Source organism: Canis lupus, chromosome 27, assembly GCF_003254725.2.
Source record: "Canis lupus dingo isolate Sandy chromosome 27, ASM325472v2, whole genome shotgun sequence".
Taxonomy (NCBI): Eukaryota; Metazoa; Chordata; class Mammalia; order Carnivora; family Canidae; genus Canis; species Canis lupus.
In genome coordinates, this window is record NC_064269.1 from 23,697,696 (window position 1) to 23,718,396 (window position 20,701).

Sequence of the window (20,701 nt, forward strand, 5' to 3'; positions counted from 1 at the left end):
GAAGCAAGTTCAGAGAGGTAAAAGTGACCTCGATGGCAGAGTGTCCTTTACCGAAAGAAGTGGAAGCTATTGAAAGGATTTGACAGAGCAGTGGCATAAAATGTCTTTATAGCCCCGCATAGAATATTTCTCATACTCTCAGACTTCTCTAGAAGAGTGCCATAGTTTTAGAGGTTTCAGGAGTTGTCCTAGAACCTTTAAACCCAAATTAGGTAAATATATAGAATCTCCTCTCACTTGTGGAGCTTTTTTCTCAGAACCCATTAAGACCTGCTCTAAGAATTAGATTTCTCATTTTGTTTTTGTTTTGGACCAAAGAAGCAGAATTTTGAGTATGCAGTCCTTTTTTTTTTTTTTTTTTTTTTTTGAGATAACTTATAGCTGAAAACTCAAGTGAAGAGTGACTCAGTGGTCCCTTCACTGCTTCATAATTTAAGAATTTGACCAGTATGCCCACAAATCCTGATGGATTCAGTGAGGCCATATTCTATGTCTAAGACACACCTATCTAAAACCTCAACACTTTAAGAGCAAATTTTTAAACCACTGCCCAAATAATATTAAAGAGAAAAATGATAGGTTTTTACTTCTTTATTAATCTGATGGTGCCAATACCTAGTCTATAAAAAAAGCAAAACAAAACAAAAACAACAGCAAAAATGATGCTTTTATTTTAGAAGAGTTCAAACAGTTAAGGTACCAAAAGAACAGGAGGGCATCAGGAATCCATTCTAGTAATATGATTTAAACTGATTAAGCATCTGGTGGTGATTAAGACTACTTTGAAGCTGTATTATTTTTCTGATTTTACATTCAAGTTAGACTTGTGTTTTGCTTTCTCTGAGATGTATAAAATACATATACTAATTTCTCTTTAAAGATAGCTATTGTAATCTCTCCTTCTCTCATGTGTTTATAAATATATTTTACCTTAAACCTTTGCAATGTGGAAAATGTTTAAATACGCACATGTATAATACTATGTAAGAATGAATAAGCACACTAAATTAGAATGGAAATTACTATATTGCTGATCTCTTTTGGTAGTTTTCAGTTAGTTCTTTCATGCATTGGAATTGTAAAACCCTATCATTTTGCAGTTAGGAACAATTGGTCTTCATTTACGAGATCCAGCTTAGAAAGTAAATACAGTTTGAAGGTTTAATCCAGACTTAATCCCTCCTACCTAGTTCCTAGTTAGGCCCAGTGGAATATGAAAATTCCATGACCAGTGATAACTTATATTTTTTTCTTTGCCTTCCTGTTCTCCAACTTTCACTGTCATTAAACTCCTTGATATGATTTTTAAGCATTAGCTATGCAGCTCAGCTATGAATATGTGCCCTTTGACTGCTTGGTGACTTAGGAAATCTGACTACTCATTCAAATATACTTTTCTTTTACCCTTTCCCTGAAATGTATCCTCCAGGGATACTTAAAAGTCTTTAGAATAATGATACATTTACTTTCCCTGCTTTTCTCCATTGACCATTACTATCTTATTGTGTTCTGTGAGGCTTTGTTCAATGTTGCATTACACTTTTTACCACTAAGAAAGAATTCAGCTGCCAGGCAAGACTTTAGGCAAGAGGACTTTGAATGAAATGGCAATATATAATTTGAGTGGTAAACACTGTAGATTCATTGTAGTTTAAAAGTATTCATCATAACTGAGTTGTAGTTAAAAGGATTTGGTAGACGATTGGGTATCGATAGGTAACAGTTAGGGGTTTTCCAGACTCCCTTTTATGTGGCTGAATGGAGCTGCATATCAGTAAGGTTCAGACTCTTAAATTACACACTCTTTCTTGACCTTGTCATCCAGACTCCAGAGTATTTTTTAGTTTATTAGTTAAATACTACCCAGTAATTTAAATGCCAGAAACCTCCATTTTTGAAGATTGTTTCCAGGAAGGGAAAATGGTAATCAATAGAGATGGTACAAATAATTTATTTTGTGCACACACACATGTGTGCACACAAACACACACTTTTCTGAGGGTGGCCCTCCATAAACTGTAGCTTCATTGTAGAGCAGCAACCTTTGGAAATTCACTAACTAATAATGCACAGCAAAGGTTCTGTTCCGTGGCTAGTCCTGCCCACAAAACTCCCATTCAGCATTTTTTCTGTGTTCCTGGATTATTTGAAGAGTTAATAAGCACATACACATGAGCACACACTCACACATACATGCTTAGCCCACATCACAAAAACCACCTTCACATTTGGCTCTCATCTGATCCTCAATTTAGCCACAAGGCAAGACTTAACGAGTTTGTGTTAACTCTATTAAAAAGATATTCAAAAGTAGTCTCAAAAGGTAAAATTTGAGGAACATAGTTGAGGTAAGGAAAGGGAGAGATTATATTTAAAGTCATAATATAATCTTTCTTTTTTCATAATATAACTAAACAGATTAAGTCTCTAGATCATCTCTTACTAACGTTTATTCATGAAAAAGTCAACTTTTTAAACATAAGTCTGAGTAAGCATTGAGTGCTAAGTACTCCATGGTATTAGTATTCAAACATTGAGTACTAGATAGTCAGTAGTACTATAGTTCACTCTTGAGGTTCTCTTACTGTATGTTTGTTTGAAACATGTTATTAATACATCAGCTCAATTGTTAGAAATCATCTTTCTAATCTAAGTTAAATAGTACATTTAAAACATTATTATTAGGAGATGACTAGAATTTATAGGAGTCTAAATTGTGTTCGACCAAGAAGTGATACTATTTTAATGCCAATACTATAAAAATGATATATTCTTTCTTAGACCTAAATAAATTTGTTCTAATTTAATAAGCTATATTATCAGCTGAATATATGAGTGTATATATCTGATGGCCACATTTTTATTAAAAAGACGAAATACAGAATTATTTGTCTTTGAGTAGGAATATTCTTTTTAAATGTCCTAATTCATAGAACACAAAATATTACCAGTAAGAATTAAGTTTTGTGGGATTTTTTCTACATTTATTGAATGACTACTTTATGAAAGACATTATCCTGTCTGTTGTAGGAAATGCTAAAATAAATAAGACTCAACTTCTAAGCCTATCAGGAAAAATGAAGAATAGCACTAGCATTTCATGGCAGTTTTCTTATGATGTTTCATTTTACTCAGTAGCTTACAATCCATTGGGAGATAGTAATACACTTATCTGTAACTGTTAAACAACAAGATTTGTGAAAAGTATTCTGACATCACTATATATGTTTATATTGTTGAAAACTCTCATAGTGGGAGAGTTTGCTTTTGGAAGTGAAGACCTTATAGGGAACTAGAATTATAAGTCAATCAATATATTTAGGTAAATAATACTTAGGCAAATATATATATAGTGGCAACATTCATATTCACTAAAATAAACTAGTAAGAAGAACACACCAATTAAAGAGAAAGTCAAAGTCTTTCATATCATATGAGTATATTAAAATAGATGATTATTCCTTTCTCAATAAAATTTCTCCAATATTCTTCCCTTGTGGTTTCAGTGAAATACTTGCTAATTCATTTTATGTTAATCATTTCAATGAAGGATTATAAAGAAAAACACTTTTATAGGTTAATCTTTAACAAAACAAACAGTTGTAGTCACCATATCTATGAAAGTAAGAAACCTAGGGAACCATTCTGCCCCTTGGGAAAGTTGATATAAAATGTTAATACCTAGGTCACAAAATTTAAAAAGGTATCCACTCTGTCTTGCAAATGCCGAGTCGACAAGTGCATGACCCTAAGAGTTAGAGTCTCCTTAATTCTTGCACCCTGGGTGCCTCTTTTACTTCATCCCTATTAGGTCTACCTCTGAAGTCAGAGACTCAATTATCTTTCTTTTTGCTGTATTGTAGTTGTAACATACACACATTTAATTAAATGTATTAAATTCAGATCCCTACCGTCTACAGCTTCACCATTATTGTGCTTAATCCTCACACTATCTTGCTTATTCTAACGTGCATCTGGCAATTGAGTAAATTCTGCAGGAAGGCAGGAGCAGCTCTTAGATTTCTCCACTCATTCGCCATTCTTAGCAGAGGGATTTGATAGTTTTCTTAAATACAGAATGGTTTTAATGTTTATATAGACATTCTGTTTTGTTTTTCTCTAGTCTAATTTATTTGGTTCTTAAATATTCTGTGCTTAGAAGTTACTGTTTAGGGTTGGGTATCACAAAATGCATACTGTACCTTCTGGGCAAATAAAAAGGTTTTCAAGGGTTATTTTCTTTATAAGCTTCTTTTGGCTAATGTGCCGACTTGAGAGTCTGTCCCTCACCCTGAGAGCCTACCAGAATACATGGCACAAAGTACATGGCACTTAATAAATGTTTGTTAAATAAATGGCTTATACAGTAACTACCAATTTTTTTATTTTAAAACTTGGAGTCACTCATGATTCACATGTATTTTATCAGGAATTCTTGCAGTGATGAAAAAGTATACAAATATATATCTACTTATTTTCACATGAGGGGAATTTACAGTTAGGGGAAGATTACTGTAATTTTAGTGGAAGTTCTAAAGTCCCTAGGTGAAAGTCTTACAAGAGGAAAGTTTCAGATTTTTCCCCATATTTGTCTAGTTTATTCTTTGAATTTTTTTTTTTTTTGCCTTGGTAATTGGGTCTGAATTTCAAAGCCTTAAATAAGGCCTCTGTAGTTTTCTTTGTAACGGTCCATTTTACATATTATAATTTTCACACATAAAATTTCCAAACTCATAAATACAATCTTAAAATATTTTCTGATTACTGTGAATGTAAACTTACAAAAAGCTGCGGGATGAATTGACTCCATATCTTCTATTAATTTTTGCTAAGGTCTCTCTTATCTAGAGACATATTTGAAACCAGTATAGTCTTTTTATTTTGCTATTTGTCAAACTTTAGGAGGATCAGTGTTTCAATTAATCTATGCTATTTGCAAAGACATATCAGCCACCATTTATAAGTTAGTTACTAAGTCCCAGTAATTCATATAAACAAACTAATCTTCAGAATTCAGATCACCTTGGAGACTTTTAATTGGCTAAATTTGTACTCTAACTGATCCAAACTTTAGTGTTTGATATTCACAAGAGCACAGACTGTGGATAAGGAACTGTAAAGTTTCCATAGAGCATAGTAGTTTTTATGTGGGTAAAATAGCTGTCACTGTCTAGCTTACTAAACACTGCAGATGAAATGCTTTCAAATATAATGTCGTTCTCCAACAAAAACAACTGAAAATTCAAGCATACTTGCATAGTTAGGCAAACCATGTCTTAGATAATAGAATTGGAACCGGAAATGATTTATTGTTTCATATTTGTGACTTGGGCCTCAGAACATTTTTTTTTTTTATTGTGTAGCTTGAGTCCTGTGGCCTTGCACACCCATGGTAATGGCCTCTTTTTCTTAAGAAAAGCAGCCTTCTCTGTATAATTAACTAGTCTTGATTTCTGGTACATGGGCTAGGAAAAAGTAAAAGTTTCCTCTGAAATTTTGACCCATAGCAGTTGGTAGATTGGTAACATGGTTTATTGAGATAGGGAATACTGAAAGAATTAAAGAAATAGAGCTTTGTCAAGTCCAAATGCCAATTTTGCTAATTATTTAAGAAACAGTTGAAAACATGCTCTGGATGTCATAGCTAGAAAGGTTCAGGATTAATGTACATAGTCACGATAATGGAAGTAGGCAGTGTCACCAGTGAAAAAATAAGGATTTTTTTTTTTTTTTTTTAAGAGAAAGCTAGTGCACGAGGGCCAGAGGGAGAGGGAGAAAGAATCTTAAGCACAATTCACGCCAGCACAGAGCTGGATACAGAGATCAATCTCATGACCTTGAGATCATGACCTAAGCTGAAATCAAGAGCTGGATGCTTAACTAACTGAGCCATCTAGGTACCCCTTAAGGATTTTTTTTTAATTTATAAGTAATCTCTATACCTAGTGTGGGGTTCAAACTCACAACCTCAAGATCAGGAGTCATACTCCATCAACTGAGCCAGACAGGCATTCCAAGGATATGTAGATTTTAAAGAGTATTATCCACAGAACTTCCATGTGTGTGTGTGTTGATGTGTGTATGCATGAAAGAAAGAGAGGAGGGCAGGCATGGAAAGAAGGGCCAGCAAATTAGCCACAAGGGAAATATAAGAACGCAATGTAACATCATAGAATAGCTATGATTATTTATTGTATGCATCATATTCAATTCTTGGTAGAATTTTTGTTTTTCAAAGACAATGCTTTCTTTAAAAATTTTATCCAAATTTAAGAGATGCTTATGTATATTTTGTAAATCATAACACTTAAGATGTGATTATGAAATAATAAAACTCACATAAACAGAAAATTATTTAAATGAAGAGAAATAATAATATCTTCTGGCAATTAAGCAGAACACATAAACTGGGAAAATTAAAGCAAATGTTATTCTATTACATACATTTGTTTTCCAATTTTATAGTTATAGTGATTATCATATTGAGCCCTAACTGGTAGATACGTTCTATATAAACATATTTTCTATATTTGATGCTGTTATGCATAGATTAAAGATTTATTACTGGTGTACTTTACATAGTTAGTTCTCTTAAGAATACTTATAGAAAACATCCTCTGGTAGATACCATATAATTCATTCTAAGAATAACTTGTGGGGTTTAGCTTGATAAAGCTGGAGTGCTACATTTTACTGAGGCACAGATTTGTTGTTTTTGAAAAGTATGGAATATATCAGTGTTTCTATGTATGTAGATTTAAAAAAAATTTTCCTCCTCACATATATCTGGCAATATCTAGATCAAGAAGATTTGATTTTGTTTGTTGCATTCAAACAAAAGTAAAAGTGATTTTGTATTCTATTACCTTTTACTGTGATCTCCTTGTAGACCTTGAAATTGAAGTTGGCATACTTGCAAATATGATTTTCTTTCTTAGGTCTTTTGAAGGTTTATTTACTTGGCAGATATATTATCCTGAGAATTCATTGGCAACTTTGGCTATATTAATACAAAAGGAAATTAGCCTTCAGAGATCTAGGTTAACATTTCTCTGTGTAGTACCATGCGAGTAATTGGTTGTAACAGGATTTAAAAATTGAGGGTTCTCTCAGTGTATAACTCAATTCTAGAAATAGGTTAGGTATGAAAGATAAGCTATATACCACAAATATAAATCTTATCTGTAGCATTTTTAATTTTGAAACAGCTAGCCAGAAAAAATCTATTTTGAAGTGAACACTTAAGAAGGTTGTTTGAATGGACAAATGCTCCTGTCCCTCTTATAGATAAACAGTGGGAACAGCTAGCTTGCTTTGAAACCTTTCCCAGTAGTAATGATATATTTGTACCGATTCATTTACATACTTTGGGCTTCTTGTAATCAATAGCATGTAGCCAAGGAAAAAAATTTTTTAAAGATTTAGTTTCTTATTTGAAAGAGAGAGAGAGGGGCAGCCTGGGTGGCTCAGCGGTTTAGCACCACCTTCAGCCCAGGGCATGATCCTGGAGACTCAGGATCGAGTCCCACATCAGGCTCCCTGCATGGAGCCTGCTTCTCCCAATGCCTGTGTCTCTGCCTCTCTCTCTCTCTCTCTCTCTGTCTCTCATGAATAAATAAAAAAAAAATCTTCAAAAAAGAAAGAAAGAAAGAAAAAGAGAGAGAGAAAGAAAAAGAAAGAAAGAAGAAAGAAAGAAAGAAACAAAGAAAGAAACAAAGAAAGAAACAAAGAAAGAAAGGAAGAGTAGCAAGCTGGAATGGGGCAGGGAGAGAGAGAATCTCAACTCCCTAGTGAGCATTGAGCCTGATGTGGGACCTGATCCCAGGACAGGATCCAAAACCTGGGCCAAAACCAAAAGGCTGGTGCTCAACTGATTGAGCACCTAGGCTTGATCTCTCTGGTTTGCAAAGGTATTCAGCCTTTGACTTTGCTCCTTTACATGAGATGCTTTAATTTAGAGAGTAATGTTCAAAGAAATACTGTGTTCTCCTTTAACAATAGGCCAAAAACAGATTAAGGAAAAATCACAAGGTATAATAGTCACCTTGTCCCTCATATCACATTTACTAGAAAGGATATTTTCTGTAAGAACAGGAAGAAGCACATGTTCATTGAATATTGTTGAAAATAATTATTATTACTTTTGGACTTAAAATATATGCTAAGGACAGGGTAAAGCAGGCTAAGAAAATATGTTAACATAATTTACTGGATTTTTTATTTCAAAAAAAATGATCAGAGTTGAATTAGAAAAATGGATAACCCTTCAATTTAGAGTGAGTTTTTCAATTTCTTTCCTTCCTTCTTGCTTCCTTCCTTCTTCTCCCCACTCCCCCCACTTCCTTCCTTTTAGAGATGTTCTATGCCACACATGGTCTCAGATGTCAAGTATAGAGGAAACAAGAATTACTGATATAATTCTTATCTTGGTGATAGGAGACTCTTTGAATTCCCATTCAGTGTTCTTTGTACTATGAATGTTTGGGGAGCCAAGAGGAGCCATCTAAGAAATGGGCAAGGAGAAGAGTCAGAAAAAAGTATTTTTTTCATCATATACCATCTCATGCATCCTTTTTACACATAGTAGCTTATTTACCTCTAATAAAACTGCATTTCTTGGATGTATTTCTTACATAAGCCATGGAGATTTATAATTTATACTTACAATAATTTTTATAATGTATATTTTGAAAACATTTTTACTTAAATGTGACAATTCTGCTATCTGAAAAAGAGATTAATTGACAAACTTAAGGAAAAGGTTACTAATTAATATTCTCATTGGCCCTTAATGTATTTATTTTTATCCTGTATAAGGCTTCTTAAGCTACAGTAAACATGGAAATAGTACAATTTATTGGTACTTAATATGTTTCTTTGTTTAAACTCATTAGTATTCTCCATTTTCAATGGATGGTGCCTGGCACACATTATGTGCTCAATAAATATTTGTTGAATCCTTCTAATAAGCAGTATGTAATTTCTACTTTCCATGTTCTTGTCAAATTGTATAAAATCTGAACTCTGCTGTTACCAAAACTGTTATCAAGCTCAGTTTTTGTCATATGCTCAGTTGCAAAATAGAGTATTCATGTCTGATTATTCTAAGTCCAAACATACATAAAGGTTTCAAAATTTTATCCCAGGATGGAGCAAAATTTCATCATGTTCCATTCTTAGACCATTGTACAGTTGCTTTTATTAAACTGTGCTTTGGCATTATATCATTACTCTGCATTGAAGAATTTTTTTAAGATGTTCATAAAAAGCACACTATCTCAAGGATGTATAGTTCATGAAATCTCATTGGGTGTTTCATTAATGAGGACTCATGGGAAGATTTTCACTTAGATTTGTACATCAAGAAAAGCTTTTTTATACCTATGCAACTTTCTTTTTAATCTGCTGGACATAATGAAACTATAACTGTCTCTCCTGTAGCTCTGAATAGTAGAAATTGCTAGATTTGTTCCATACCTTAGGTTTATGTCTGCCACTTGATGACTGACTCCTTTAATTCATTTTATTCCAAATCATTATCTGCATTTGTGCACTTGTTTTTGTTTTGTCATTTTCTGTATCTGTAACTCTGATTCTTTTTTTTTATAAGTGAAATATTTTAGCTATCATTCCCTCTTTTTATTTTGCCTAGTATAGTATCTATAGGAATACCAGTGCTAAATAAACATATGAGCAGTTACCCTTTTTTTTTTCTGTGTGTTCAGATGATAAGACAACTTTCCCTCCTTTCAGACCATTTCTTCTGCTATTGCATCTCAGGGACTCATACGAAAGTACTTTCTCTTTTCTTACTATTTCCTCTGCAAATATAGGTGATATTTGAACCTTGAACTGCAATGTCATGAATATATAACTCTTATTTCACTTTACAAATAAAATCAGTAATGCTTCTAGATTTTGTAGTACATCTAGGCCAAAGTATCTTTGATTGATGATAAGACAGCAGGCACTGTGGTTTATTTCTCAAATATGCAGCATAACACACAATACTGTGTTCTCTTAATAATGACTAAATTCCCATGTTAGCAATGGGTGTCCCTTGTAAGAAATATAACTAGGATTGTAATTAAGTTCGTATTGATATATTTCACATGGCAGTGTTTATCATATGTGCAACCCTTGGATCAAAGCAAATGTGTAATTCTCTTTAACTCATAATATAGAAAAGAGACATTTTTAACTGCCCTTCAGTGTAGTAGAGTATGCAACGTTTGTGGCTAGGAGATCAGGTCTACTAGAGCACTTCTGTTGACTCAACTTAAAAATCTCACTATAGGATAACAATCATTTTAGTTCCCCATTTGTCTCATGTTTACAACCACCCTGAACAATACCTTAAAATGACATTTTTAGAATGAATAAGATTTTAGAGTCTCTTGCTCTCTATTTAAAACTTACTCATAATGAAATGCTTTGTTTTCTCAAGAACTCAAAACATTTTAATTCCAATGTCTTATAAAATTACATGACCATTATATTGCACCCTTGATAATTTTAAGAAGATCAATGTACTGTAAAGTAGAATTATAGAATTTTAAGTTGTAAAAACCATTTAGTTCTTCACTGATAAGTGACATTTCATATATTGGCCTAAACAATATTTACAGAGTCCTATTGTGTGTTAGGTACTGTTCTAACTTTTGGGGACACAAAGAAAATAGAAAAATATAATTTCTTCTCTTAAAGATTTTACTATTTAGGTGGGAGGCATTAAAAGAAAAAAAAATGGTCTATGAATTACAGCACACTCTGACAGATGTTTTGATAAAGCAGAGCTGATATTGTCAGGTATATACTAGTGAAGATTCAAGTTATTCCTCACCATTGGTTAGTGGCCAGTGTCTCCAGCCCCTGAGTTGCCCTTTACTACTCTGGCTGTTTCAGTTAGGCCCATTTTGGCATCTCCAACATCCAAGAATTTAATGCCTGGAAATTATGACCATAACTTTAGTTATTGGGCCTGCAGCACCACTTGTTAAATGTGTTAGATTTTTGTTTATTTAAACGTATTTTGAATATAACCCTAGGATGCAAATATGCACAGTGATATGCAAATCAAACTGAGGGCTTTCTGGAGGAGGCTGTGCTTAAGCTGACTCCTAAAAAATGAGACGCATTAGTTAGAGGAGAGGAGAATGATGCTCCCTCATAGTATCTCCAATAATTAGTTTGTTATTCAGTACTTATTTTAACAAGTCTTGAATCAACAACTAAGTGTTTCACAAAGCAGCTGAGTCTGTCATGGGACTCTTTCGGTTCTTGAAAACTTCTTCCTCTTAGGCTTAAAATAATTACCAGATTTGGATCCTATTTTGTAATTAGTGAGTTTGAATTGCTTTTTAAAATAATCACAAAAGAGTTGATAGTGGGGAAAAAAGTGAGCGAAAAGTTCTTCACACTTCTTAAAATACCATGCTCATACTATAGACATTGGAACTTGAGAATGTCAGATCTCCTCCTGATTCATATAGTCAAAGTTTTAAGTACTTTCACTAGCATTTACTTCCATATCACAAATACTTGCTTTAATTTAAATTTTAAAAATGTAAAAAAAATACCCAAATACTTGCTTTATCTATTCACCTACTGAGATAAATCTACAGTTAATTTTGAATAAATATTTATTTTTTACAAATTACAACTGCAAGGAGTCTAGAATTTATACGGTCTAGTACATCCTCTACCCCTCCACTCCTGAATGTGAGATCAAAAGAAGTTCTGTGATTTACCTAAACTTATATAACTCTGGCTGAGTGTTCGTGGGAGAAATAGTGTCCTCTGACCTTTTTTTGTTCTGCCTTACAGGAACTATGTGGGTAGCACTAATGATTCTCAAACTATGATTACCGTAAACCTCGTCTTTTACTATTAAAACCAAAAGAATAATCTTACTAATTTGTAAAAACAAAAGATAAAAGTGTTAAGAGAAATGATTTTTTAAATTTTTTTCTTAATGTTTTACTTTTTTCCTAAAGCTTTGATGTTAGTCATGGTTTGTTTATCTGATGGCAATACAAATGAAGAATGATGCAGACAAATAGTAATAAGAATTTGAAAACACTAAAAGTGATTTACCTTAAAAATGTATTTTATGTGTTAAAATGTCATACTTTGGGGTTAGAGTTGCATACCTACCCTACTAGAATTTCTTCTAGGAAAATAATTTCTGATTGATAGAACAGGAGCAGGATGCCTCCTGATTCATATAGTCAAAGTCTTATGTCAGTGGTTGAGCACCTGCCTTCAGATCAGGGTGTGGTCCTGGGATCTGGGATGAGTCTCACATCTGGCTCCCTGCAGGGAGAAGCAGGCTCTTCTTCCTTCCCCTGTGGGAAGAAGCCTGCTTCTCCCTCTGCCTGTGTCTCTGCCTCTCTCTCTCTGTATCTCTCGTGAATAAATAAATCTTAAAAAAAAAAAAAAAAAAAAAGAACAGGAGCATTGGTCTCCCACAGAAGCATTATGATTTCTAGGTTTCTGTCACCTGAAAAAAATAGATGTTTACTAAATATTTATGGAATTGAAATAAATCGGTCATTTCCAAAATAGTTACCTTATATCATTATGTCATTTCCCCAGAAATTCCTTAAAATTCCTTAATTCACAATGAAGATCTAAGTAATAATTAGAATCATTGAAAAGAGCATATGTGTGTTTAAAATAAGGACTTTTGATAATTTAAACAATTGTATACATTAGTTTGAACTTATTTCCTAAAACCGGTTACCAAGAGTATGGAATCTATTTTTCAGTATTCTAAGTAGAAGAATGCCTTTCTGGTATGATTGAAATGCCAGATGTTGTGGGATAAACCGATGATTTAAGATCTGCATTCTATTATAAGAAGACTTCATTATTTTTGGGAAAAGAATTAGGTAAGCAACAATGAAAGAATGGTTTAATGATTCTTTTAAAATAAAAAGCACTGAATTGATAATTGGAAAAATTGTTCTTATTTTAAAATCAAAGGAGCTTAAATAGTGAGTTTTTCCCAGTATTTAGAATTTCCTCATATTCTCCTTTCCTGTTTGTAATTCTGGCCCAAAAAGAAAAGAAAATACCAACAAAAATGAGAGAATTTTTTTTTAATTTAACAATATCATGGAAAGAAAATCTATGATTCTTCTATTCTTGTTTAATTTTGGAAAGACTGCCTTGTATGTTTAGATGGACTTATTAAAGTTAAGGAATCATATCATTCTTTGCATCAAAAACCATTTCCTGTGCATCCTAATGTTTTTTTTATTCCCAACTGTAAATCATGTCAATATTTTCAGAATACTTAAAAAATGGATGGCATTAATACACATTATTATGTGTAGAAGTGATATTTTCATGGGTTTCTAATAAATGAATTTGGAATTAATTAAAAGAAAACAAAAGCAAAACAAAAAATTGCTCATCTATACTTTTTGTTTATATAATTATTTCTTAGGAAAGTAAGAGTGTTAGATAAAAAATAAACTTTTGAAATAAACACAAAAATTTACTATTTGATTTACTATTTGTAATGATTTAGACTTTTCATTGAAATGTTTTTATTTAATTTTGCAACATCCACCCCTTGTTATTTTTTTCCACAAATAATTCAATGTTTAGTTTAAACACAAATGACACCAGTTCAGCATTTATACTAATCCTATAACAACAAACTGATGGAAATGGAAAAATCAGGTATTAAAGAAAGTAGATTTTGATTTACAGCTTCTAAAGACTAATTTTAAGTAATGACACATGAATTCTATGGATGTTCAAATTTCTAAGTTCAGTAAAAGCTCTCTGGTTGGAAAACAATCACCTCATAAAATTTACTTTATATAATTCGTTATAAATGTTTTTAAAAATGTGTATCAGAAGCACTTGTTAGTTGTTATGATCTTTCCCAAAGAGGAAATGTCAAACTTTGATTAAATACATGACAACTCTTTTAATGCCCTGAAGAAGCATTGCAATACTTCAAAACTGAGTAATCAGTAGACGTCTGTGTAGAAGAGAAGTCTGTATACTCACACAAGACTATTTTTTGCTGCATGTCCCCATTTTATTACTGTTCATATATAAATGTGTAATATGCTAACTAAATCAATCAGAGAGCCACCCACAAATCTGAATGGAATGTTAGTTCTGTCATCCAGTCCTTTATCTCCAGGGAGCAGCCTACAGGGATATATAGTTTGCCCAAGGCTATCCAATGATTGGTAGAAGAGCCTGGGCAGGAACTAGTCTTCCCATCCTCAAGCCTGTGCTCTTTTCCATTACTCTTTGTCTCTTTGTTTTGTTAGGTTATTTTAAAAATTTATTCGGAAATTTCAGGTGTTAACTGTTCAGCAATTAGTTAAATTCTGATTGAATTAGGCTGTTAAAGAAGACTAAAATAACTGGGTCCTGGAAGATTAGGTATTTCTTACAGCAATCCTCTAGGTTATAAACTCCATGAAAGTGATGAGCATGCCTGGCTTGTTCATTGCTGGGTTCCAAATGCTTGTTCCAAAGTCTAGTACATGATAGGTTCTCTAAGTATATGTTGAATGTGGAAGAAATTAACTTTAATGGACTATTTAGAGCCTGTCAGTTCCACGCCACCTAAACATTAACAAAATATGTAACGTATTTTTTGTAAAATTTAGATAAATTTACTCTGAAATTAAGAAAAAAAAATAAAATGAGAATTGCTAAGTACAACTTGTACTAAGTGATTCTCTTGTGTTAATCTGTGGACTAATATTCTCTCTCTGCTTCTCTGCTTGCAGTGTTAGTAATAAGCTAAGCCTATTTTAAAATTTTTGCTTAATTCCATCTAGTCCAAAAACATAATTTAATTATCCCCTCCTCTCATCATATTGGTACATCTTTTAGGATTGCACTATAACTAAGGCTTTCTTCTCATCAAATTGCTGCTTCTTATACTTCCAGAAACTAGGCATACTTCCTCTATCTTTCATTTATTTAACATTAAGCTAACATTTAAAAGTTATTTTCTATGATCCACACGTTGTTTTAGGTGCTGGAGATACATTGATTAGCAAGATAGGTTCTCCTAGAACTTATATTCTTGTAGATGTAGACAGATAAGATCATTTCAGATAAAATGTGCTATGAAAAAGTAAATCTGTATAATAAACAATGACTATGGTGAGCTAATTTAGATATAATGATCAAAAAAGGTCTGCTAAGGAAGTGGCATTTGAACTGAGAACTTACAGGGATGACAGTGTGCTTTTCTTCATAAGAAAGGTTTTCAAGGCGCCTTACAGAAGAGCATTCATTAACTTAATGATCAGAGAGCTTACAGGCTTGTAAATCTGATTTTACCAGGGCACTGAAAGCAGATCCGTCTCTCTGCAGGAGATTCACTTCATCTAAGCTCAAGAGATTAATTTATTTTATTTATTTATTTTTTGAGTATAGTTGACACACAAAGTGACATTAGTTTCAGGTGTACAACATAGTGATTCTCCATTTCTGTAGGTTATGCTATGCTCACCACAAGTGTAGCTGTTATCTGCCACTGCCAAACACTATATAATATCATTGACTGTAATCCCTGTGCTGTGCTTTTTATTCCTGTGACTTATTCATTCCATAACTGGAAGTCTGTACCTCCTACTCCCTTTCACCAATTTTGCCCATTCCCCCACCTTCTTGCCTCTCTCAACTAGCAGTTTATTCTGTGTATTTTATGGGTCTGATTCTGCTTTTTTGTTTGTTCATTTTTTTTTTCTTTAGATTCTACAGATGAGTGAAATTGTATATTTGTCTTTCTCCCTCTGATTTATTTCATTTATCATAATACCTTCTAGGTCCATCCATGTTGTTGCAAATGGCAATATTTCATTCTTTTTAGTGGCTGCATAATATTCATGCATGCGTGTGTGTGTGTGTGTGTGTGTGTGTGAGAGAGAGAGAGAGAGAGAGAGAGAGACATGTCTTTATCCATTCATCTATTGATGAAGACTTAAATTGCTTTCATTTCTCAGATATTGTGAATAATGCTGTGATAAACATAGGAGTGCCTATATCTTTTTGAATTAGTATCTTCATTTCCTTTGGATAAATACTAAGACTATAATGAAATATCACCTTATACCTGTCAAAATAGCTAAAATTGAAAAGACAAGAAGTAACAAGTGTTAGCCAGGATGTAGAGAAAAAGGATCCCTTGTGCACCATTGTTGGTGGTGTAAATTGGCACAGCAACTATGGAAAATGGCATGGCGGTTTTTCAGAATATTTAAAAAGAAATATCATATGATCCAGTAATTCCACTATTAAGAGATTAATTTGTTTAACCAAAACTTAAATGTATACTTTTAAAATAAAGAATAACTACTACTAAGTTCAGAATATGGAAAATTCTTATGAAAAAATAACTTTTTTTCTCTTCCTGTAGGCAGATTCATATGGAAATCCAAATAATTGTCTTAAAGACATTGTTAAGGGGTTGCCTAGGTGGCTAAATCGATTGGGTGTCTGACTCTTGGTCTTGGCTCACGTTGTGGTCTTGGGGTGGTGCTCATTGGGCTCCTTGCTCAGTGGGGAGTCTGCTGGAGATTCTCTTTCCCTCTCCCTCTGCCCCCATTCATGTGAGCATGCTCTCTCTAAAAAAAAAAAAAAAAAAAAAAAATTAGATATATGTTAAAAAAAAAAAGATGTTGGTAAGGTGGTAAGGATGTTATTAGAATGAGGGAGTTGTATGAATTCGGTATTTATAGCTAAGGCACCTCAGGCATCCATCCTCACCTTGGGGGTGGCTTTGCCAATGTGTACAGGCCTTTGGTCATTTTGGCTGAGTCTGCTTTTCTGATCCTTTCCTCTATTCATCTATTCTCAGTCCTCCTCCCACACCCCCTCATTTTGGATGCCTAGAATTCCTCTCTGACTGACCTTGTTTTTAGATATGTTAATACCTTTGAATAGGTTACATTAAATCTTAAGGACCTGAGGGGCTATTCATTCTACTTTTACATATATATCTCTGATTTTGTCCATTATGTTTTTATCCTAAGGCGTTTTTTTAATCCCATTAGAGAATTATATTTTTTACTACCAAATTCTTGGAGAAAGCATTAATTCCATCTACTCAATCCTTATGTCTACCTAGTAGAGGATGACACAGATATAAGCTTATATAGAAGAGTATGATTCTAAGCTACTATTTAAAAAGCATACATATGTATATACTTTTAGGTCTATACCTCCATTGTGCATTCTAAACCTTTATGTTGAAAACTGAAAACATACAGGGATATCTCATGATACACCCATGGAGATTAGAATGAAGTTGACACTCATGTTTGTTGCATGCCTCAAATGTGCCAGATGTAATGCTATAGAAATGTCTACTTTATAAAAAAGAAAAAGAAAAAAGAAAGAAAGAAAGAAAAAGAAAAAACCCCACATACATTCAATCGCACCATTAAATCCCAGTCTTGTGTGAGTTGCCTTTAGTTTCTTTTAACCTTAAAAAGTTATTATTTTCTGTCAGTTTAACAATCATCATGACTCATTGTTTCAGTTTAACTTAGCCTAAATAAAAGTAGTGTCTGGATTTGGCCTTTAATTTAGCTCCAGTTTCTCAAATTCTCCCAACTATGTTGATTTAGGAATAAAGAAAAAACATACTCTCCAAAGAAAGACTGATTGTATTTTAAAGAGTGGATAGGGGAAAAAATACATAGAGAAGGAGAGACAAAGGGGGTGGGGTGAAAGGGGAAGAGAAGAAAATAAAACATATTCAAATAGTTTTAAAGTTTTACTCTAAGTATTCCATTTTCTTTGCCTGATATTTTTTTTTACATTGTTAATAGTCTACCTGAAACCACTTTCCTTCTTTTAACTTTTCATCATTTCAAAGTAATTTTTGAATTACTTTAAATGCAGGAGTGATAGTGAGTAATGAATTAAACTGCTTTGTTTTCCCTTTTCTTTTAGAAGAAGGCAGTCACGGCTGTTTTTAACAATCAGACCTTGTGCGTGCATGTTTTCTTTACTTCCATACTTTCTGCAGTTATCTATAGTAACCGTCATCTGTTAGCAGTATCATAACACGTAGATTAGGAAGGAGGCAGCTTTTAGGCTCCTGGTTAGTGGGCCAAAGCGGAAGATGAGAGATTAAAAAAGAAAGAAAGAAAGAAAGAAAGAAAGAAAGAAAGAAAGAAAGAAAGAAAGAAAGAGAAAATCCTCCATAATAACAATGGTTTCCATTAAAAGCACAAAAGAAAAGAAGTGCAGAAAAGTTGAACTACTTCTTATTTTTACCTTTGGTGCCTTCCACTCTATCCAAAAAATGGGTACCACCATCTTAGTCTTCATAGAACATTTAACATTCTGGGATGAGGAAAGAGATTCCCCAGGGGAACATGGCTGCCAAAATCAGTAGATTGAATACAAGTGGCTAATAATTTTCTTTGCAAAAAGAGCTCCTCTGTTTCAATCAGTAGCAGTACCATTCTTCTCTGACTTGTCTTTCTCCTTTAGGAATTTCTTCTTCACTTTCTGCACACCCAGCACTAGACCTGCAAACCCGATCTCCTCAGGTCTACAGCAGAGCCTGTACCTTATTTCCCTGTGACAATTCTCACTCCCTACCACAATTCTCATTCCCCATATCTTACCATGCCCCTCTCAGGTTTTCAAATACCACTGTTATTATTTTGCAGTCATATTTAAGACACTCCTATGGCTATATGTTGTCCACTTCATTAAAGACACTCTTACCACCATTCCAAAGCCTTCAAAATATAGTTGAATTAAATGCTCGTTATTCATCAGCTATCTACCAATATTGCCAAATAGAACTTTTCTACTTACTAATATGTGCTTTCTCATTCTATCTCCTCTTTTGTGTTCTTGTTCTAATTTTCTTTGCTTATTTAATGTAAATACTGCCCTATTCAAGAATGTTGAAATAATTTTAGCCCTGACAATATTTCTTTCTTCTCTATTTCTCATCACACTCAAGAGCAAGACCCCTTGGTTAGTATTTTTTTCCTTTGCTTTATGCATATCAGCTTTCCTTAAAAAATCTCTCTGGCTATATTATAAGATCCATGAAAGCAGGAACCAATCTCTTACAATTAAAAAAAAAATACCTAACAAAGTGCTGAGTTTACTTCTTTTACTTAGTTTTTTTCTCTTTATTAACATATAATCTGTAGTCTTTTAATAGAAAAATTCAAAATCATCTCAAAATTAGGGGAAAATGCTATTTCTGCTAACATAAGTTAGAGATTGAACTGCTTTCTTTTTTTTTTTGTTTTTTGTTTTTTTGTTTTTTTTGTTTTTCAGGAGAGAAAAACATCTTTCTGCATGTTTCAGAGAGCTGAGGGAGCTACAGAGGGAGCTGTAGGGAGGGTGGGTAGCTTCATGTTGTGCCACAGGAAGTCCAGGAAGGTGGCTGCCTGTTGAACTGCTTTCAATTAAATAATGTAACTTATTAGATGTATTACCTGTATTTAATACAGAAAATATTGCAGTATCCAAATTTCACAGGTGATCCTAATATGACCATATCAATCTTTATTTAAAAACAAAAACTTTACAATCTTTTTCAAGAGACTATAAATAAACATTGATTTGGGGAATATTGCTGGGATCATCATGACACCTATTAATGGTCAGTATTGAACATTATCCTTCAAACTCACATACACACACACACACACACACACACACAGAGAGTCATGCTCGAACATGGAAATTTTATCTAACTAAAACACAGCATACTGAGTTATTAGGTTATTTATCATTATATATGCACATATATAATTATGTATGCATATATTTATATTTATGTGTGTGTATAAAATCATAGATTAAAAAATACTTGTGAGAAATTTCCTAAAGCCAAATACTTGAGATCAAAAAAGTTGCCAGAAAACTGAAATAACAAGAATTTCTTATGCAATTAATTTTAAGTCAGTGTTTCTTACTCAAAATTCACTTTGCATCATTTTTATCCATCATATGGACTAGAAACAGTTTTAGCAAAGAGTGTGACTGTATTATAAGTATGCGTATTAAAGTCATAGGTCTCTTCATAGTAGTCTATGAATTTAATTTAAAAAATATGAAACTAAGCATGGTTGGTTATTTTTGAATTTTATGTACTAATATTTATTAAAATTCTTCTGCTACATTTATTTTTGTCATGTGAAAGTCCTTATTGGCACACACTAGCAAGCGTCATAACTTTTAGAGAGGCCTGAGACCAGTCAGAGAAAGTAAAGTGATATTATTGGATTCATTCAGATGATTTTGTAATAAGTGATTCCTCTTGCAGTGATTGCTCATGAACTTGCTCTGGTGGCTAAAGTATCATGAGGAAAAATACAGCATTTCTCAAAATAGTGTTTGCTAAGACCTCAATAAAGTGAAAATATTGTTAAATGATTATTTAGGAAAACTGCCGTTTTGTATTTTGAGGCACAATAGTTAAACGTTATAATTCACTATGGAAAAGTTTTACTGTGAAGCTATCCTATGCTGGAAGCAATAAGACTACACACTGGTCATAAACTTGGAATAATTTCTCTAGTACAGTTATTTTCTTATCTGGTAAAATGACTTAATAGAATTCTTGCATGCACTTAGAGTGTACTCTCATCTGACCATTTTCACCTTGAGATACTTTGCTCTCACATGTGTGTGTATTGGAGGGGAAGAGTCCTGCCCTCCCTGCTCC

General features: G+C 33.1%; 1 protein-coding gene across 22 annotated transcripts in view; it reads left to right on the forward strand.

The window, feature by feature from the left end:
• SOX5 (SRY-box transcription factor 5) overlaps positions 1-20,701 on the forward strand; it is a 1,002,640-nt gene that overhangs the window by 740,356 nt on the left and 241,583 nt on the right. The window lies entirely within an intron of this gene.